This window comes from Chamaea fasciata, unplaced genomic scaffold (assembly GCF_029207755.1).
Source record: "Chamaea fasciata isolate MVZ Bird 193981 ecotype frontalis unplaced genomic scaffold, bChaFas1.0.hap1 SCAF_11, whole genome shotgun sequence".
In the NCBI taxonomy this organism is placed as follows: Eukaryota; Metazoa; Chordata; class Aves; order Passeriformes; family Sylviidae; genus Chamaea; species Chamaea fasciata.
Window position 1 is genome coordinate 10,401,742 of NW_027094096.1, and position 15,905 is coordinate 10,417,646.

The following is a 15,905-nucleotide window of genomic DNA, read 5'->3' on the forward strand; positions in this document are numbered from 1 at the left end:
AGGAGATAGTCTTGTGGTAATTCAAAAAGGAAATAATTGTGATTTGTGCAGCTCAGATCTGAAAACCAATTTGCCCAGAATCCAGCACTGTTTCAGGTTAACCCTAAATGCCTGCGCCTCTGCAGCACCAGGGCCAAAAGACATTCAGGAGCTCCACAGCGTTGTGTTATTCCCTTTCTGGAAATTTTTAACCAGGGCAAACTATATAGTGCAGCATTTCTGCACGGTGCCATGGATTCTGTTTCTCTTTTCCTTGTGCTGTGTAACTAAGGGGCACTGTAAGGGGCGCATAACTTACAGACTAGAACAGCTTTCTCCTCCACCCTCTGACAGGAAATAAAAAGTGCCCAAAAAAATCAAGAGAAAAACAAACTCTGTGAATGACAAAAAGAAGCACTGCCAAAACAGAAATTTCCCCCACCTAATAAAAGGGAAAAGTCAGATTTTTGCTCGTCCTCACCTTGTGGTTGCAAATGGCAAAGGAAGAGAGGTAAGGAGTGCCCCATCCTTAGGGCTCTCTAGTTTAGCACCCATTGCAGGATTAACTCTTCTGAGGAGTGCAGGGCTTTGGTTACATTGCTTTTTATAGGGTTTTTAATAGATTCTTTGTCTTATACATAGCGGACTCAGCTCACATCATAGCTTCTGTTTTTCATTCAGTTTACAAGACCTGAGAATACCTAAAGAGACTTCTAAGAGACTATTTTAAATAAAAACATAGGTATATCTGGGTGATGAAGTACAAACCTGAGCCAACAAGATTGTAGGCAAACCACATTCAGCTCCTGCCAATGCACCTCAGTGCTGGCCTACATAAAACTTTCAGAACTATGCAGAAATGCCTGGTCAAACTAACTTGTGTAGGAGTTTCGGAAAGCACAAAAATAGGTAATAGAATAAACAAAAAAATTAATTCTTGTCAGTCATCCCTCTTAGCATCACAATATCAAAAGTCATGAAGTAAAAGAGACAGAAATCACTGATCAAGCTTCGGCATTTATTTCTTTGTTCTTTTATTTTAAATCATAAGATTTCATCACAGCTGGGAAATGTGTGGTGTCAGCATTCCCAAGCTTTAGCACTGTCCGCTCATTCTGATCCTAGAGGAAATAGGACACTTGGCCTCTGAGCACCAATGGAAACACTGACTCCCCAGGATTCTATCACTGTGTCTGGTTTCCTAACTTTTATAAATCTAACATCTTCAAAGAAGTTTTGAAATCACTTGGTAGAAGACCTGACTGTGAACCAGTCTTCAGTGTTTTGCAGTTCAGGTGACTCCCAGTGTGAACAACTGGAGGATGAGGACTCTAGGACACGATGAAGCCTAAGCTCACTGTTTTATCTGGGTGCAGAGAGAAAGGCTTCTTGGTCTGTACATCAGTGGCTTCCTACTGAGAAAAGAAAAAAAAAAGAAAGGAAACCTCACAAAAAGATGTGTACATGGGACTTCTGTGGATAAAAAGTTTATCATCTGCCCCAACACTGACCAGCTGGAGACCTTCTTCTGTCTCAGGATGTCTCCACCTCAAGAGGTGGGTCCTGCTTAGAATTATCAGGTGTTCAGAAAATGTGCCTTGGGAGAGCTTTTGCACTTGAGAGGCAGTTGCAAGGAGCATGTGCATGTTCTCCACATCTATTTCAACTAGACTTGGTTAAAAGAATATTAAGACAGAATTATCTTGGACTATATTAAAAACCTTATGTTGAGTGATAGAAGGGGGTACAAGCACAAAAGTGGAAACATTCCCCTGAGTGCAAATCCTCCCACATACCAGGAAAAATACATAAATCAGTCAAAGTGTGGGTCAGTTTGTGCTTGGAAAAATGTTTGACTCAACAGGGGCTTGAGTGCTGCTCAGCTAGTTTTGACTCAACTGAGTGCTGCCAACCACCCATGAAAAAGCCATGGTGGTAGAATAGGCTGAACATTTTGGAGTGATGGCCCAGTGGAAGGTTTTGGAAGGGTTGTTCCCAGCTTCTTGAAATACCTATGGCACAGTTGACCTCTACAGATACATTTAGGTATTTTTCTTACAGCAATTATCTGGCAATAAGGAGTGCTTGATGAGACTTTCTGCAGACTGATCTGTTGCCGTGCAAGAGCCCAGCCCTTACATGGAAACAAGGCTAAAATTTGCCTCTTCTGTTGAAATGGTCATTTGCATCAAAGGTTCCTCCTGCTTTACACCAGTGAAGCAAATTAAGTGGCATGTGAGACAAAACAATATCGATACTAAAGATCTGAGTCAAGATCAATCAATGTCATGATTTCTCTTACCAAAGTCTTTAGGAGATTTCCTTGGAGATCATTAATTTCTATAATATGCATTACTAAAAGAAATCCAAAGGGTTCAGGGAGAAGCAAAAAAAAGGAGACTTCTAATATACTCCCTTTTCTTCTTTTTTGTTGTGATTCTCCTCAGTGATAAGTACGATGCTAAGATCACTGTCCAGCATGGTGGGAATGTTACCCAGTGTCACTACAAGTATTTAGTCTGATCACCCCCATAAGCCCCCCCCCACCACCACACAGAAACTATTTGTGAGGATTAGGGCACACCAAGACACTCAAGCTCCACTCCTGTGGGTTTGGGGAGAAACAACACATTTAAACATTCCAGCCACAGTTCCCTTGGCAACATACATAACAACAACTCAGTAACACTATGGGTTTCTGTTTTCTTAACCCTTCAGGACATTGACTGAATGAATACTTCCTTGAGGAAACTGTTCAGTCAACCAGATATACTCAAACACACTTAAATCCAGCAGGCCTTTTCTCTTTAAAGAAACAACAGCTGTTGAATTCCGTGTCAAACTGATCTCCTCCCCTAGCATTAAAGGGTTTAATTCAAACACACACATATACCATTATCAAATCCTCCATGGAAGTCAGTATGAGAAAAAGACAGTAAAAACCAATCCCCAAATGTCAGTGTTTCATATAATTATGAAGTTCCTGTGGATCAGAGGACACAGAGAACAATACACGACATTTTATAAAGCACATAAGTACGCTTAAGAAACAAAACAATATTAGCGTTTGTGTAAATTATAAAACACAATATTGCTCCTGACAGTAATAGGAATAATAATGTCTACAACAGCTTCACGATGATTTCTCTGGGAATTTAAAATACTTTGTAAATATTAAAACTAATGCTATCACATAGTAAGATTTACACCACCTTTGTGAAATACATGAGATATGCCCCTGAGTTTGTTCCCCAGCCCCATGAGCAGGAGCTTTTTGTGACATCTGTTCCTTAGCAGTGGCCTTTCCTGTTGTGCAAAGGTTTGGAAGAGGAACCACCAGCTGAATACTTGTGCAAGGTCACCAGAACTCACCTGCCCTCACAAAGAGCTGCTGTGGGCTTTGGGCTGTCATTAGTGGGCAGAATTAATGAATATGCTTGCAAGGCCTCAGTTAGTAATTGCAACTGTTATGCTATTCTGCAGATTTATTTAAGAGACTTGTCTGTGCACCATTGTCTTCCTCAGAAGTTTAGATTTATGAAAGCACAAAATGTTTTACCCTGGGGACCTTTGCCCTAGGCTGAGATCAACAAATCCTGTGTATTAATTGTATGAAAAGAACTTACCTTTCTTTCTCAGTATACAGGAAGTGACCTGACTTAGCTTTATAGGAGAACAAGAAAAACCACCAGTATCAATGTTAAAATAGTAACTATTCCTTAATTAGTAGAGCACTGATGCACACAGGAGGAGACTGAAGCTATGAAAGTAAATCAGGGATCAAGCATGTTAGTGCAGCCCAAACCAATCACAGTTCATAACCCAGCTTTTTCACCCTTTTTCTCTGTAAGCTTTAATTTTTGTTATTTTCAAAAGGAGCCTGTGTAATCTTCCCTTAGGTCTGTCCTGTGATCATGAGGCACCTTGTCACGTTTGTAGCTTCAAGCAGATAGAAGAAAGAGTTAAGTACACCTGCAAAATGAGGGCTGTTTAGCCTTAAACATCTAAGGTTCCATAGTTCCAGCACTGCTTTCCATGGAGAGTGCTTACCTTCTCTGCAGCAGCTCCTGTGTAAATCTCTGGGAAGCAAATCTCCCTCCTCACCACACCCCCACCCCCAGCCTTAGCTCACAACCATTTGTTAAAAATTATGCAGCATCCTCACTAACAAACACGTGGTTGCCAGGGCATCCTTGTTCCCCAGCCAACTACTATACTAAGGCTTTACTGGCAGCCATCCAGCTGTGCCTTATTTAGGAACCTCTGCAGAAGTAAGGGATGTGTTTTTCCCGTTTACAGGAGAAATAAGTCAGTTTGTTGATTGTCTTCTAAAGACCTTAATCGTTTGGGGAAGCAGTAATATTTCAGAGCAGACTGTGAGACAGAACATTTCTCCATATTCTCTACAAACCAGAATTTAAATCTTACTGCAGAGAGCTGGGATTTTTGCACAAGCCCAGCTAGAGTAGATCCCAGCCAGGTCGGTGTGGCACTGTGAGCAGCACAGAGCCTTGCATGGTGATGCCCTGCACAGCTGGGCTGGTAACACTTGGCACAGGTTGTGCAGTGCGGTGGTGGTGTTTGGCCTGACAGGAGAGGGGGTTATTAGCAGCTACAAACCCCATTTCACTAAAGATTTTACAGCATCACAGCAGTATCAATTCCAGCTAACCTTGCTCTTAATGTCAAGTTTTCTTGGGCCAACTGCATTAAAGAACAAAGGATGGCACTGGGATAGCTATGGAAGGGCTTTGCTTGCCATTTCATTTAGTGCAGGTGACACCCAGAGATGCAGCCATGCTACGGCTGATTCTAGGCTGGCTCCTGCCTGCCCAGAACCTGAGTGGCCATTGGTCACAGAGGATGACGGCAGGGGACATGGTGCCAGGAGTGGGCATGGGCTGCCACCATGGTGGGAGCTCATGTCCTCAGAGCAGGGCCCAGGGTGAATGAAAAGCCAGAGGGAGAGTTGCACCAAGGGGATTGACAGAGTTTTGTTGCTCATGCCATGATTCTTCTGTCCTTAATGCCTCCAGGGTGTCACTGCTCTTTCATTTCTCATTCCTACAACAATTAATGAACTGTGGTTTTGCCCTTAGCACTGTCTCACGGTACCTTTACAGTAGCATTCATGCAATAAGTGCTGGATGAAGAAAGGAAGGGAGCATCCAGATGGAGATGGATATTTTGGATTACATATTCCTACTGTCCCTTAAAGGGGAACAAGGTTCCACACACTAAGGAAAGGAAAGTTTAGACCAAAAAAACTCAACAGGGGGTGGATGCCACCGTCACTGCAGCCGTCACTCATAACTGATGCTTACATAACCATACCTTTTATCTGAGAATTAATACAATGTAAACTACATGAACCCTGGAATAGGCAAGTGAACCCTGGAATAGGGAAGGTCAATGAAAGTTTTCATTTTCAAGCTCTGTATTTTGAAAAGGCAAGAAATAGATCCCTGTGCTTAAGACCATGAGACCTTCACAAATTCAACTTTTGGAGGTCTCTTTGCAACACTGGGAAATTTGTTTTAATAGTAACTATACCATTGTGCTAATTTGGGCAGCAGTTTACAGTCAAATCCTGGCACCCATTTTATCCGTACTCCTTATGTGTCGGCTTACGCTCTGGCTTTAGCCTGGGAGAAGCCAACAGGGAAAGTCAAGACAAATCAAACCCCGGGTTCTCCCTGCAGGATGGAGGGACCTCACTGAAATCACTGTTCTGAGACTGCAGGCACAGCAACTGAGGACAGCCCAGATGCAAGCCAGATCTCTTTTCCAAAGGAAAGAGTGGATTTAAAGGTATGATTACAGTTCTAGTTAGCAAAACTCTAACATAGCTTGTCACAGATGAGCTAAGAATGATAAGCATTAATAGTACCAGAGTAGAGATTTTTGCACTCTAAGGCTGCCTTTGCTATTGCTTCTGTGTGCTGTGTAATAGAAGTGCCTATACCACAAACATACTCAACTCATTAACGGGCTAAGTTAGTACATTGTCAATGTTCGGCATCTCATGTATCTATAAAAATATATGCACATATAAAAATACATAAGAAATTATATATGTGTAGTGGTTGATAGCGACTGAACTAGTTCTGCTCTGGTCTTGTTGGGGGAAAGGACATTGTGTTTGCAATTCATTATGTCCCCAAAGAAGCAGTAAACACTGAATCTATGCTATGAAGTAAATATATAAAAGGTCAGAAAAGCAATGCAATTGCAAAAGAAGAGATAGCAGAAGAATCACAGACCTGGATCAAGCCTTACCCTGGTACCACCCAAGAAGGTCAGAGCATCAGTATTCAGCCCTCAGGACTGCACCTATAGTTTTAGCATTTCAGACCTAAGGAAAAGAAAGAAAAGAAGGCTAGAATTTAGCTTTTGTTCACTGTGTGAAAGGGGAGTGTGTAGCTCCTCACACAGTCCCACAGGACATGCAGCATGCAGTGACTACTCTATACAACCTTTCACTGGAAGAATGTGCAGGCAGCAGAAGTATTTGTGATACTAATTAAAGATTAGAAAATACTCATTTAGGAAAATGGCCCTTGGCAGGCTATTTCAAAATAAATGAAACATATTCCTCTCCAAACTGATGGAAAGGGCTGTATTCCTCAATTTAGTTAGAGAAAAGGGGATTAAAAATGCAGCCTAGTTGGGATGAAATCAGTTATAAAAATGAGACATAAAGCACTTTACATCACTGCTGACAAGAGCCCAAACTAAAGAATCGTCCTTTAGTCCAAAGACTGAAAAACAGCAGACATCTAGATGGAATAAAGGTTCATTTAACATAATAATCTGTTAAAAAATTTGGCATTCATCTTTCTAAAACACAGCAATGAGAAAAGTGACTCTTTTTGTCACAATTTAAAAAATAAAAGAAATATAACAACTAATATTATAGCTCACTGGAATGCAACACATAGTTGCAGCACAGATTTTGCCACAAGACAGACTTTTAAAATTGAGGCAATATTTTGAGACCATATTGCACCCAAGCCTAAAGCTTGGAACATTTTGACTGGTTTCATTTTGCATGGGCCTTATCAGAGTAGCAAAAACCATCAAAGGTAAATTAATATCTGGAAATTCCTGTGTAACGTACAGTTTTGCCAATGAAAAGTCATGCACACAGGATGAACTGGTATTAATAAGTGTACAAAAGAATGTATTATCCCTCGCAGTATATATGTATAAATGTTGGCTATACCTCTGGGTTTTTTGGAAGTAGTGTTGTCATGGTTACCACTCAGCTGTCTTTATGTTTTAATATGCCTTGTTTTGTAAGGTTGAGGTTCAATTCAAGTTCATGTGAAGCAAATCAACTGAAGTTTTCAGATGTGGTCTCTAACTTAATGTGCCTCGTTTTCTGAGGGGCCAGCTTACAATAGTTTTGGCATGACTTTAAGAGATGTCAAGCACCCTCAGACACAGCAGAAGCCAATGCTCTGTTTGCAGTGACTGAGTCATGAATAATCTGCCAAACTGCACAATCCGTGACAGTCTTCTTTTACAAGGCTATAAACCTGTTTCAGGTAGTATAGGGAATGTTTCTGTGCTCCTACAGGCTGAACACTGTTAGACACTAAATGAACAGCGTGTCATTCTCTCAGCAGCCTTTATTTATTTGTCTGAAGCTACAGGAATGCTTGACTGTAATATAAAACATAAGCTCAATTCCTATGTGCAACATCAATATTCCAATACCTTTGGTCCATTGAAACAGAAAACTCCATTTCCCCTTTCCCTTTGCAAATTTCCTCATGTTCAAATGCGGTGGGTGGGTGGGTGTAATATGCATTTTGCCTTTGGTAGTTCATTAAAAAGCTGGGGTTTCAGCTCCAGCTGAAAGAGAGACTCGGCAATAAACTAAAAAAAAAAAAAAAAAAAAAAAAAAAAAACCCAAACAAAAAAAAAAAACCCCACCCTCCATTAACACTCCTGTATAGCTGACTTGACCATGAGCATATTACACCCAATTTAAAACTAATTTTAATATTGTCTACTTTTCTCTTTGGTATTGGGAAAGAAAGGGGTAGGGGTGAAAGAAAGTTTTAGAGCAGTGCCTCTGTGTTCTAGGTTCGTCTCATACATAATCTTTCAGCTTTTAGTGTTTTTAGATTTTGACTCCTGTTCTCTCAAGAGTGGGCACAGGCAAGCTAGCTACACACACCATGTTCCCCATGGCAGGTCTTCCTCTGTCTTGAGCACTCATAATCACCTAGGAGTACTCAAAGACTGGTTTCTTTTGCTCTTGGTTGCTTGGCTGTTGGTGTCTTTGTTTTGCTTTGTTTCCTTGGGGGCATCCCTCTGCATTGGGGGGCAGGAGCATCTCTTTTCGGATTGTCTCGATGCATCCACACATCTCACAAGTGCATAGGATGCAGTTGTTAAAAAACCCCTGCCCCTTCCAAGAGCTCCAAAAGATTTCAGAGACACCAATTTAGCCAAAAAAGAAAATTCAAAGTGCAGGGCACAAAATGCAGCATAAACCACAGAGACCCAGGTCTGCATTTGTGTTGTACGAATCTGTACATTGTCCCCACATGCCTGTGTGTACACAGACATTTGGGTATGGAGGAGTTACATGCCATGGCAGTGTCACAGAGACACATAATGAGTGTTACCATGGGCTGTAGAAAACCCACTCCCACCCCCTCACCTGTGTTTATTCAATTTATTCATTTTTTATTCTTATAGCTTTCAGGGACCTATTCAGACAAATAACTAGTTGATATGTCATTGTATGTGTGTATTTGTAATTAGAGATACTCAATTGTATTCTTTTTTTATCAGACGTCTCAACCTTATTTCATGATTTGATTACACAGTGTGAATTCTTTCTGGCTTTTCACCTGTTCTAATACTAAATGGGCCAGCAAATGATAAGCTTTATCTCCTAAACCCTACAGTTGAGCATCATCAGAGAGCTGAAGATGAGCTGTAAGCAAATTGGATTGAAGGAGGGCCTCCTTGGCCCCTCTTTCCAGTCCCAGCATATGTTCAGATGAGTGGAAAATGTTTGCTGCTAACCTCAGTGCAGAGATTCCTGTCTGCTGCACGAGATCCATACACTTGATGATGTGGTCTGTGATCTGTGGGAGGAGGAAGAGAGCTCTGAGGAGCACCTATTTGTTATGCTGTGGGCTCTGGGGCCTGGAGCCATGCAAAATAACATTTGAACTGCCACTTTCTAGGTCATTGCGAGAGATGGTAGTGATAATATCTCCAACCAGGCTGCATTTGAAGAGCAAGCTTCACCTGCTTTGCACTGTGTTGAACACTGAAGTGATCAAGGGCTGGCACTTCTCCTCCAGTAAGTTCAGGCCTAGATGTGTGAGAATGTTTTTATCACAAGCCCCAGCTTTTTAGCAGGTTATTAGCAAAGCACCAGCTGGGGGTCTGAAAAAAATGAAAACTACTTTTTGATTTGTTCATTAAAATTAAATAATCTTTTATGGCTTAACTGATCAAACTCTACTTAAAAAGTATAAAAGTCCTCATTCTGCCTGCTTGATGTTAAATGGTAAAGCAGCACAGGAGTGAAAATATCCTGGAGCTCTTTATCATCTTCATTATCTTCACTGGTGAAGTGAGTGAGTGAGTGGAGAGGTGTGAAATTCCAGCAGAGAGGAACATGCTGTTTTAAGAGGAAGTGCTGACATGAAGGCTACAATTAGACAAAAAATGACTGCTGACATTTAAAAATCATTACAGAGAGGAAATTGTGAGTGTAATTATGTCATCATTGACACTGTTCAAGTGTGCTGATGCATTTTTGCTGATCAAAATCAAGTGTTTATATTTGTAAATAGAATGCACTTAGCAACTCCATCAATGGAAATGTTCTAGCCAAGAACTACAGAAAATGAAGCCAAGTAACTTTCACAAAACTTATTTTTTCCTTTTTATTGATTTTCAGTATTTTGATCTAAGTATCATTTCTTAGTAATAGAATAGTTTCTTGTCATTTAGTATTTTGGATGACTGTTTAAACGAGGCTTCTTTGTAGGGTTGTTTTGGTTTGGTGTGGTTTTTTTGCACAGAACAATAGGAATGATCCTTCTGGAGCAAGTCAAAGTTCCATTTTGCAAATATGTGTCCTGTATCAAACAGTAGCCAACACTAGAGGCCTACAGGAGAATATAAGAGAACAGTAAATACATAATTATATTCGCTATACCAGTCTCACAGTTTCTGAAATCTGCTGCTCAGGGACTTCAGAGACTACTCCAAAAATTAGAATGATGAAGTCTCTCTGACTGGCATTAGAAATAGTCTGATACTGGAGTCAGTGCAAAAGGAGACATGATGTCAGCAGGTGGCAAAATATGTAAATGTTATCATTTACTTGGAGAAAAGGAGTTTGTTGACTGCGCAAATAGTGGATTCTTGGCAATGCATTATTTAACACAGTTCTGCCTTGAGCCCTGTAACAAGTCCTTTACCTATGACTCATGTCACTCAATGACAGGGAAAAGTGACCAATCTATAATAGATACAAATGTTCAATTCAGAATGGTCAAAATATCTGAAGGATAATCTTTCTGGCTGATTCCAAAACTGGATATTTTCCTTTTTAATCTTGGAGATTTTTAAAATTATATATAAATACACTTTATAAATGTGCAAGCAGAACTGCTTACAAAGGCTCTTGATGGAAGTAAGAAAAGGTCTTGGCTTCTAAATTGAAATGTCCCCCCAAAAATGTCTAAAAATTCTAGTCCTCCTGTGGATGGCATTTTGTTCACGGTATTCTGGAACATAATTATGGTGGAAATTAAGGAAGAGACTAAAAGTGTGAACAATATAAAGGATTCTCAAATAATGAGGTTCTCTACAGTATCAACACAGTTATTTTTGAAGGCTGTGGGAGAAACAAAAATATGAATACTGAATGTCAACTATTTAGGTTCAAAATAATTATTCCTCAGCCTGCATCTACTGAGCTCCAAAACTCCCCTCAGAATCTCTCTGCTATTTTTATAAGGATTAGTTTTTCCTTCTGTGCCTTTTCTTTCTTTTGGGGGGATTTTATTCAGTCCTCACTTTATTGACTTTGCCCTGTAGGAAAGGGGTTTTTTGCAATCCTCCTATTAATTTTCTGGGTGTCCTCCTGCAGCCAACTTTTTTTCTTTTGACATTGGGTCCATCAGTTTCCATCAGTGTCCCTGTTGTCTGGATGTCAAAACATATATCCAGTCAAATTGTGTTAGCAGAATAATGTCAAGCAACTCTATAGTCACCACATATCAGCAAAAGAGCTGCTTTCATGATGTCATTTTATGATTGGATGAATAGTTAATTCATTTTAGAGTTATAAGGATTTTCCTGTCAAAACACAGAATCCTTTGTGCCACTGAAATGGTAAAAATCAGTAGTTAGGGAACAATCCCCACTGGCTGTCTTGGGAGAGGCCAGTCCCACAGGTATTTCAGATGACTGCTTATTGCAGCACGGAATACCAAAGAACTCATCAAAGAGGAGGCCACAGAAATATGTAATAGGGCTTCATTAGAGCAGAAAAATATAACAGAAATGATGGTGTTGTGTTACAGTGATTTCTATTATAACATTTATTTATAGGCTTCTTCCTTCTTTGTATCCCTTTTCACTAATTCAGGTCTTTCTAGGTTTATTTTTTGTTCACAATCAGTGTTTTCCATATGTTATCTTAGTGGAAAGCTTATTTAATTACAGATTTTAACAAGTTAAAGAAAATATATTTTTCCCCACTTTCTGCTTGTTTTTGAAAGACAGAAATCAAAAAAAAATCCATCTTTCTCTGCACAGTAAATTGGTGCCACACACCTAAATTTCTTTAAAAACATCTTTCCAGAATGGCTGAACTGTGAAACTCAGCCACATCTAATAATTATTGTTCTTAATCTATCTCTAAGTTTGTTTTAAAAACATCACTTTGTCTGAAATTTTGATAAACACAAGATTGACAGAGCATTGTTGAGTATCAGGGCTGTTAAGCAGTTAAATCCCCACTCCTACCAAAGGGAGGCAAACACAAATCAGTACCAATGAACCATGCTGAGTCCACCCAGATGTAAGGAATTCAGCATCAGTTTAAGATCTGACCCCAAAAGCAGCAATGGAAGGGGCTGCGAGAGACCCTCTGCATTCGCAGCAGTGAACCAAATTTGCATGTTGCCTTTGCTTTTAACTTAATGATGGTGGGGTTTTGTAGGAGATTTATTTTATTTTATTTTTTTATTCTTAATTTTAAGTTTTTGTTAAAACCAGGATGGGTAGTCCATAACATCTAGATAAAATGTATCCACCTGCACTTCTGGGGACCTAAGGTCTAACCGGAATCTTCCTTGACATTACCCCTTTGAATACCTAAAATCTTTCAGTCTCTGATGTTAGCCCCTACAAAAGCTTCTGGCCTCTGTAATGCAGCAGTCTGGGCTCCCTTTGCATCACCTGACAAACACAAGGGCTGTTGGGCTCAGGGGCTGGATGGGTGCTTTGCATGAGGCAGAAGGGAAAAAAAATCCCACTTCTCAAATGAGACACTGCATCAGCACAGATATTAGAAAAAGTATGGTAAGCAATGAAAAAATGCAAGTCCTTGGAGACTGGAGGGTGTCTCCTTCTATTGCCTGCTTTGCACAATATTCTGTATAGTTTATGCTTTCATTGCAAAACGATTTGTCAGCGTCTTATTTGCCAAGACATTGTCAATATAACATAATGCAAGTCATGAGCTGCTGTCTGACAGCCCAATCCTGTAAGCTGTGTCCTTTTATGCATTGAGGACTTCTTCAACTATAAAAATAAAAAGATCTGTTTTTCCAGCAGTTCCTCAACCCGCTCACACAGTGAGGTGTGACCTGCAAAAGTTCCATGACAATGAGTAAATGTCAAAGTTGAAAAACACCTGCAGGGTTGTTTTCTTGCATTGAGTATTAGTAACAAAGCCAGTGCAAAATAGTAATAGTGTTCAGAAGAGTGATTCTACTGAAGGACTTTGGGTACAGCAGTAGGAGCAGTTACAATAATCACTGCCATCTCTTATCTGTTTTGATTACATGGAATGATCTACCCTGTCACCTTTTAGACCGGGACCAGATTTTAAGCCCTTTAATCTCCCTTGTGAGTAAGTATCCATCAAAGCTGTCTTTTTTCATCTCAACATCAAGGTAGGGGATCTACCAATACATTTAAATAAAACTGGGAAATCATTAAAACAACGGAGCTCTACTGCTTCATGCTATTGCTTACATGTTCAGTAATAGTAACAGAAAAAGGTGTTGCCTGATTTTAGTAAAACGTTCTCTAATAAGAATTATTGCTTGATCCATTCCATTTTGAAAGGCTTCAGCTGAGCCTGCAACTAAGTTACATTGTCATAAATGAGACTGCAGCAGTCTCCAAAACTGTTCAATCTTACAAATCCATGAATATAACATGCTTTCTGCTACACAATGACTTAAATGAATATATGACCAAAGTGTAGATAAGAACATGCAGCAGCAAGTACAACAGCCACTGTGGGTAAAAGAAGAACAATTTAAAATGGAATAATATGGCTTATCAGCTAAAGATATGCAATTTTTAAAAACTTCATTCTTTTCCCCTACAGTAAAGTACAACAAAAAAGAAGGTCTGGAAACCTGAAAATGTGGAAGCAGAATAACAATCCAGCAAAGAATGGTAAGAAAGGAAAAAGATATTATCCAAATTTCATTGTTGAAACATTTTTGGTTCTGAAAATGCTGCTAATTAGCTCACTTAAGTTTTATCAATTAAATTTCAATTGTTATACATGTGAAATGAATTATGCAACCTGTAAATCTTAATTACATTGTTAATTGCAATAACATTATGATCATCTTGTGATGCCTTAAATCAGCCAAACACGTTTCTCAATTTTAGAGTTGATCAAGCTGATGGCATTTTGAATACAACGCACTGCTTATACATTTTAACAGAACTTAAATAATTAATTACAATATTTTGGAGTTTTAAACACTAGTGTCCATAAACCAGAAAAACACAGCAGTATTTGGATGTAATATGATTTTAACACTTCATGCAGCAAATGCTTCTGGTTAAACAATTGGTATTAATTATGCAAACATGCATCATTCATGCACTGGGGGTTTATGTCCATCACAACAGTGAAGCAGCTTCAGATTGAGACACAGATGCAGTTGGCAGAAGCAGCACCTGCAGTGAAACAGCTCAGGAGGCTCAGGTGTTGTGATGCCAGGGCATTGGTAAACCTGTTCACTGTGCTCGGATAACGTAAGTCAGTATTATTTAGAGACATTGAGACATTGCATCAGTTTTATGCCAGATGAATGTCTGGCTTCTCTTAGCATCACTTCAGCCTCAAGTAATTATTTAATTATATCAAGCAATTAATTTAATTATAAGTAGCCTCAGCTACTTACAAATGTTGAAAGCACTCATTGGCATGTCTGGTGAAAGCAGCCCTGCAAGAGGGACTGAAAGAGCCATAACCAGGGTAAGGCTTCAGCTAAAGTACCAGGGTTCAGTGTTGAGCACATGGCTTCCAGAGAGTTGTTAAGTGACAGGACAGACTGCTGTTAGATGGAGCTCTGAGAAGAACCAAAAATCTAGAAAACACAACTTAAAAGGTAAGATTGAATAATTAGAGATAATTACTGCACAGAAGAGATACCTGGGATAACAGTCTGCACACACAGAAAAGGCTGGTATAAAAATGAAGGAATTAGCTTGGCAGAAAAGAAGCGAAAACAGCATAATTGACAGCAAGAAAGAATGGTACTGGACATTATTAGGAAAAGCTTTGTAATGCTAGGAACCAGCCCAGGCACAGCTTGCTCTTTGTGAAGCTATGGAGGTGCTTTGTCTCCAGGGTTTTAAGAACAGACTGGACTAATGTCAACCAGAAATGAAGCAGAAATGGCTGGGCCTATGCTGGGGTAGTCCTTTAATGACCTTTTATGTCCTCAGCATCTTAAGCTTTCTAGGATGCAGAAAGTGCTGCACGGTGCTGCTAATCCAGAAATTCTTGCAAGAACTGGCATTCTGTAATGCTCTGCTGCTCTGCACTATAGGAGGAGATGGTTTTCCTGCTGGGACAATCGACAGCTCCCTAAGCAGTCTGCTGAACTATGGCACTTCCCTGGCCAGGGGCTGCTGCCATCAGTCTCATACTGATGTCCAGAATCCAGCTCTGGATTATATTATTAAACAAGGCTGCAGTACAAACCTTCCAAACACCTCAGTCTTAGTCAGACCGTACCATGAAGTCTGAGACACAACGTACAAATATAAAATGTTATTTTTCAATCAGCTTTGGTGATATCCAATGCAGTTTGAATAGTTTTCCAACTGCCTGAGGCATGAAACAGCCAGACTATCCTCTCCTCACAGAAAGATAACTCGTAAGTGACTCCACACAAAGGTGTGCAGTCTAAGACAGAGGCAAGGCTGGTGTAGGTAGGTGACCTTCCCCAGAGCCTGTTTACTGCTGTAAAAGGGTGAGATACAGCAGATCCTTTGCAGCCCTGGTTCTGGTGAAAGTTTCCATTGTGCTCTTCAAGTTTACTACTCCACAAGGCAAAGTTCAGGTTGTGCTTCAGTGGGATCCAGGAAGCCAATTCATGCACTGTGCTTTGTGTCTATATTAAGACCAGGCTCTTCCCAAGCCTGCCTTACAGCACTGAGCCAAATTCCCTTCAAAGCTGCATTCAAATGTACCTCTTGGACTAAAGGCTCTAGTAAGCAAAATAAATCAAAAATTACAAAAAAAAAAAAAAAAAAAAAAAAAAAAAAAAAAAAAAAAAAAAGACAAATTAATAAGAAGGCTCCAAAATCAAAAATGTCTTTGTTTTGAGGGTTTTTTTTTCCATCTGCATTCAATTCAGCATTTTAGGGGACAGATTTAGGGCAGAAAGTTC

General features: G+C 39.8%; 2 long non-coding RNA genes across 2 annotated transcripts in view; one reads left to right on the top strand and one right to left on the bottom strand.

The window, feature by feature from the left end:
- Nucleotides 1-15,905, top strand: part of LOC136295010 (uncharacterized) — a 91,960-nt gene that overhangs the window by 66,256 nt on the left and 9,799 nt on the right. Inside the window, exons 3-5 of the long non-coding RNA XR_010722584.1 lie at nucleotides 5,682-5,790; nucleotides 9,192-9,310; nucleotides 13,595-13,665. This is a non-coding gene — a long non-coding RNA (uncharacterized lncRNA). The remainder of the gene's footprint in view (nucleotides 1-5,681; nucleotides 5,791-9,191; nucleotides 9,311-13,594; nucleotides 13,666-15,905) is intronic.
- Nucleotides 11,587-15,905, bottom strand: part of LOC136295009 (uncharacterized) — a 174,931-nt gene continuing 170,612 nt past the window's right edge. The window contains exon 6 of the long non-coding RNA XR_010722580.1: nucleotides 11,587-15,722. This is a non-coding gene — a long non-coding RNA (uncharacterized lncRNA). The remainder of the gene's footprint in view (nucleotides 15,723-15,905) is intronic.